Source organism: Crocodylus porosus, unplaced genomic scaffold (assembly GCF_001723895.1).
Source record: "Crocodylus porosus isolate Cpor-Errol unplaced genomic scaffold, CroPor_comp1, whole genome shotgun sequence".
NCBI classification, from domain to species: domain Eukaryota; kingdom Metazoa; phylum Chordata; order Crocodylia; family Crocodylidae; genus Crocodylus; species Crocodylus porosus.
This window is the reverse complement of record NW_017728951.1, coordinates 10727874-10733985: the sequence shown is the minus strand read 5'-3', so window position 1 is coordinate 10733985 and position 6112 is coordinate 10727874.

Below are 6112 nucleotides of genomic sequence, written 5' to 3'. Positions count from 1 at the left end.
ATCGGCCACAAAAATTCTGTGCTTCCAGCAGCTTTTTTAACTGAAAAATTCCTCTGTGATGTACTCAAACGGCTATAAACCCAGCATTCCTTGAGGATTTGCCTTTATTCCAAAAGTAAAGAAAAAATAACATTCATCAGAATTAGGCAATCGTATATCAGATGACCAAGTAAAACTCAGGGCAGAGAGGCCAAGTGTGTTTAGAAGGCACATATTACCAGAGTGGTCAAAATGTAACAAAATGTGCTATTTCAAGTCACTTTTCACATGTTCTAAGAACTTCAATGGCCCAAGCCAAAATATTTTTACAAGATTTATCTGCTGTGAATGAAATGCTTCCACAAACACTGTTACTGTGCATGTGAAGATTCACCACTTATATCCTGAAATCAAATTCTCTTGAAAAGCCCTTTTTCTTCACCTGTACATTGGAAACTACAATTTTAAGACTGCTTTTTATTGTAAGTTTAAAAGGGTCTGCTTTGTCCAGAGCAGGTGGATGTTGGAAGTGAGCGTGCTCGGCGACAGGAGGATGAAGCAGAGCTCCACAGCTGGTTAAGCTACAAAAGAGGATTAAAGCAGCTGGGATAAGTTCGTGGAGGGGAGTTTTGAAGGGTGCGCTAAAGGGTGTGGTGTGTGGAGTTATGTTTGCTGTCCCCAGGTTGCAGAATAGAATGGAGGGTGTCTGTTTTTTCCCCTACGCTTCTGGGCTTTGCTTGTTGCCACATTGGGTGGGATGAAATTGTCCCCCCCCCTCCCCCATGTTAGTACAGGTGTTGGTGGGGGGGGTGAAGGGGAGGAGGGAGAGTTGCTTTCCTCACAAGTATTGGGTATTGCCTGCTGCCAAGGCTGGGGATTTTGCCTGGAGTGCGCCAGTGCTCTGTTGGGACTACAACCCAGAAATTCCTGGCTTGGAGGGTTTGCTCCTCTGATCATCACATTTGGGATCGGGAAATAATCTTACCTTGTAGTCAAATTGGTAAGGACGGCGGGGATTTTGTGTTCCTCCATAGCAGGAGGCATGGCCCTTTCCCTTGGATCTCTCAAGTGCGTGCTGATAGCTCTCACTTCCCTGCTTTACCTTTGGCAAATCAGGGTGCTTTTAGTGTCTCTGGGCAATGTGCCATGTACAGGTACTCCTCACTTAATGTCAACCCGGTTAATGTCGTTACGTTATTACATTGCTGATCTATTAGAGAACATGCTAGTTTAAAGTCACGCAACGTTCAGTTATAACATTTGGCTGCCGCCTGCTAGTAGGTGACTACTGTGATGTAACTGGATTTGCTTAACGTCATTTCACTTGGTCGCATTTTTCAAGAATGTGACTACGACGTTAAGTGAGGAGTAGGTGTGGTTATGCAACTGTGTTGATTGTGTAATTTTAGCAATAGATTAGACAGAAACTTTTATGTGGTGGCTGGGATAGTAGTGGTTCTGCCTTGGGCAGAGGGCTGAGCTAGATGACCTCTGGACGCCCTACTTTTCTATGATTGATTCTTTCAGGTTTCACTGGACTCTACAAGATATGTTGTGGACCTGCTCGTACTCCAGTTTGAGCCTTTAAGAGGGGCCTACCGATCATGCATTCATAACGTTTATGTTCCCTGGAACCAGAGGTTCAGACTCCAACAGCAAAAAATATTTCTTTTCAGGTAATTTTCTCCATGGCAATATAGATTTTCATTAGAGATTTGACCTGGAATCCTTGGCCCCAGTTTCTCTTCACTGTATCTGTGCTGTGGACTACCTGATGGAGAGAATTTATTTCACATTAACTGAATACCAGTGATATTGTCCTTCTAAAGGTTCATGAAATACGTAGGGATCCGTGGTTGTAACATATTAAATAACTGAAAATGCACTACATCTCTCTTCCAAGCTAAGTTGATTTTTTTGTGTTATGTCAATCTTTTTTAAAGTTTCTAACTGTCCCTCTGTCTATGGGGACTAAGCTGTTATGGAAATTATCCAGATTTGAACTGAATTTTTTGGGAGAAACCATGCTCCATATCTTATTATACAAATTCTTGGATCATATGGCTTAAAGGGATCGTTGGCTATTTTGGTAATTACATGCCTTTACATTTTACCATTATCCATGTATTAAGCTCAATAACTTAATTTGACTGAAGTTTATCTTCCAGGATTGCATCCAATCTTGATTGGATGATTAATCACTCCATTGTTAGAAATTTGTGTCTTATTTCTAATTCGATGCATATCTTTTGGCCATTTTCTTGGTAGGCCCCTTTGCTAGTTCGGAGACCTTCAGAACATGTTCTTCCCCCTTTCCTCCCCCAAGGTATCTATCTGGTATGAAAAAAACACCTCTTCTACTATCTTTTTGGAGATGCTAAATGAATTGAGCTGTCTTTCACTTGAAGGCATTTTCTCCACCTCAAATTATTTCTGTGACTTTTTTCTGCACCTCTTGCAATGTGGCTGCCTAACAGATGCGCACTATTCTATTGTTCCCATCAGTGCTGTAACAGAGTGAGAAATTACCTCCTTATCTTCCAGCTTACTCATCCAAGAATCATATTGGCCTTTTTTGTCACAGCAAAGGGCTTGAGAGTTCATCTTCAATTGTTTCTTTAGTCTGACTCCTAAAGAGTGCAGGCCATACCTATAGAATAGCAGACTATCCTGACCAGAATCTCTTCTGTAGGCATGACCTTCATTCTTTGTTCTTTAATGTTACCTGCACTTGCATTTGAATGAATGAGCTTACTGACTGCCCCATCCTCTTGAGTGCTTGCCATTCTACCAATCTTTGTGTTATCAGCAAATGTTGTATTTACTTTCAGGTCAGTTATTAAAATGTTGAATTGTATTGGCTCAGTACGGATCCTGACAAGTAAAGTGCCCTACAGTACCCCACTTGGTGGTGATTGCCTATTAATTTTCTTGAGAGATCAGGTAAAATCCATTTACTATGTCCATCACACTGGTAGGTTTAAATAGGATGTCATGCTGTGCTAAGTCAAAAATTAGTATCACACCTACCTCGGCAAGCTTGTGTGATTAAGGGTAACTTGTACAGGAAACCCTTGCTATTTGCAGATTTGGCATTTGTGGTTTCGGGTACTTGTGGTGCAGCACAATGACACTTTGTTACAACGCTGGTGGCATCTGCTGGAGCTCTGCACTTGCCACTGCCGGGCTCCCACCACGGCTGCTGGGCTGCTGCTGCTGCCAGTGCAGCTGTGCCCCCCCCAGCTGCTGGGTCATAGCCGTTTATGAACGCAGACAATGTTCATGAATGCAGTGCGGTATTCATGGATGTCTCCATTAGCAGGGATTTCTAGAACATATCCCCCCACGAATGGCAAGGGTCTCCTGTAATTCTTGTTATTACCTTACTGCCAGTATCAAAAACCTGCCAACAACCCTGAATTGCAACACTTGTGCTTTATTTAGGCAGGTAAAAATCCCCATGTAAAAGAGAGCGAAGTAGGATGTCATCTATGCTGAGCTTTTCAGCTGAGGGGTGGGGCTTTTTTTGCCTCCTTACAAAATGCACTTGCAAAAGCCTAGTGTTTGTGATGCTGGCAAGTACTGTGAGAAGCCTGCTTGTCCTTGGGTGGAAACTTGCTCCCCTTCCCCATTCTCCCAAAGTCTGTTCATGGGTAATCCTCCTGATTCCTGGATGATCTCTACCACGGCTCAGTGATGGGTGACTTAAGAGTCCAATCCTTGAGCCATAAACCCAGCTGCAGAAGCTGCGGGTCTTTCCGCAGGAGAACGTAGGCTGTCGGCTAGGATTTCTCTCCTTTTCCTTCCTCCAATTTTCCCTTCTGTGCTTGGAGAACAAGACGCTTTCCCTCGAACCAGGCTGTTACTTGATTGAGGCTGAGGCGCCACTGCATCTGGTTGGCAGCCAGCTAGCTCCCTTTCCTTAAAGTCTGCCTTTGACCTGTCCTTGTCTGCTGTCCTCAGGCCTCCATGAGATCTTAAGCTGGGAGCAGAGCACTTGTTTTGCCCGTCACAGTCTGTTATTGCTGCAAGGCAAAAATGCAGGATGGTGGTTCTCAACTTTTTTTTTTTTTCTTCAACTCATGGAAGCAGACAGGAAATGCCAGTTTCCTTCCCCCTTTTTCTTTTGACCCTGGAAAAGTACAAAGCAATTCTGCTGTTGCCATGAACCTAGACACTGCAGGGCAGAGCTTCCCAGCCCCAGCACTCCTCCCTGCAGCCCTTGTCCTTTATCTTGGGAAGCGAGTGCAGATGCCGCCGGGGGCAAGAATCACGGTGCAGGGGGCAGTGGTTTGGGTCCCCTGAAAGGAAGGGGGGCTCCTACTCTCCAGCGAACGACCCTTCCCCAGTCGCTTTCTGCCTTGGGGTCAGATATCCAAGTTGTTTTAAGGGAACGTGACTACATCCTGCTTATCACCAAAACACTTTGAGGTAACTAGACTACTCCAACTTTTCTCTGAGCCTAATCTGCATCTAAAACAATCTGGTCCAAACAGGAGATATTACCACACCTTCAACTCTTCTATGAAATATGAACTTTCATTTCTATCCAGGAAGACTTTTGCAGTCTTTTCTCTGATGCCTGGAGAAGGGCGTTTGTGCCCAAAAGCTTGCAATTATATTTTCATTAAAACTTGCATGTGTACTAGCCTTTTCAAGGTTATAGTAGCCCTATTTCATATACAGGCAGTCCTCGACTTGCAACGTTTCACACTTACAGCGTTTATAAACTGACACCGTGTTTCAACTTTCTGATGTTGGTTTTGACTTTACAACACTTGATCCGACGCCACGCCAACGAACAAGTTCGCTGCGTTGCCCAACTCCCTGGAGAACATCTGTCCAAACTTCCTTGGACACTTTCTTTAAAAAAGCTGACAAGACTCCTGAGAAACCTCCAGCCAGGAACCCTTCAAAAATCCAGCAAAGTCACCTCAAAGAAGTCCTTCCAAATCAATATGATTGCTTATTCACAATATAAATACGAGGGCTGTATGCAGCTTGGGTCGCTGATTCAATTTGGAGGAGATTTGGCTCAATTCAGCAGCTGAATCTCTAAATCTGAATTGAATCAGGAGACCCATTGATCCCTCCAAATTGAGTTGGAAGCCTCCGAATCGATTTGGAGAGATTTGATGATTTGGCCATAGACACAGCTTTATATGTTTTTGTTTTTTTTTCTACATACCACAAGGTACCCAGCAGCTCGTAAACGCTGAGATGGGGGGGTGGATGGAGCATCCCACGGGAGTTCAGGGTGGGGTCACCAGTGCACTTGGCGATGGACCCGCAAGCACTTCCGGTCCACTTCCGGGTCCATCGTGGAGGCCCCCCTGGCTCCTGTGGGGCGCTTCATCTGCCCCAGCATCGCAGCGTTCACAAGCCGTGCTGGTACCTCGAGGTATATAGAAAAAACGTTTAAAGCTGTGTCTATAGCTGAATCACTGATTCTCCGAATCGGCATCGAATCTTCAGCTTTGGATTCGGCCAGATCGAATCGGGGGACAGTGATCCGAATCAGCGAATCAAATCACTGTCCCTCAAATCAGGCTGAATCCAAATCCCAGTCACCTAGGCTCACTTCATACCCCCTGAACAAATACATGAATGTAGCTATGTTACTTAGTTATAATGGGTTGAGTACAAACTTGAGGGTTACTTTTGGTCCAAATAGGGTATGGGGCTTGGTTCAGGAACCAGGTCCCCGCTCTATAACACTGCTGCCTGTGGGAAGATGGGCTCCGAGTTAGGACATTCAGACGCGGTTTCCAGCAAACGACCGTGTGGCAAGTGCGAGGCCTGGCTGCGCTCATCTACAGTGGATCACGTACAACATGTTGTCTTCCTCTGGGTGCAAACAGGGTATGGGGCTTGGTTCAGGAACCAGTTCCCCCCTCTATAACATTGTTTCCTGTGAGAAGATGGGCTCCGAGTTACGCTCCGACTTCAGGCGCGGCTTTCAGGAACCCGTTTTCGAGTCGCAAAAGCGCGTCTTCAATTCGAGACTTTTTTTTTTTAATTTTTTTTTTTTTTTGGGGTGCAAAAACCGAGTCGGTTTTAGGGCAGACATCTGCTCGGCGCGTGCAGGGGGCGCGGCGGCCAGCCCTCAGCCCGCCCCGCGGCGGGGCTTGTC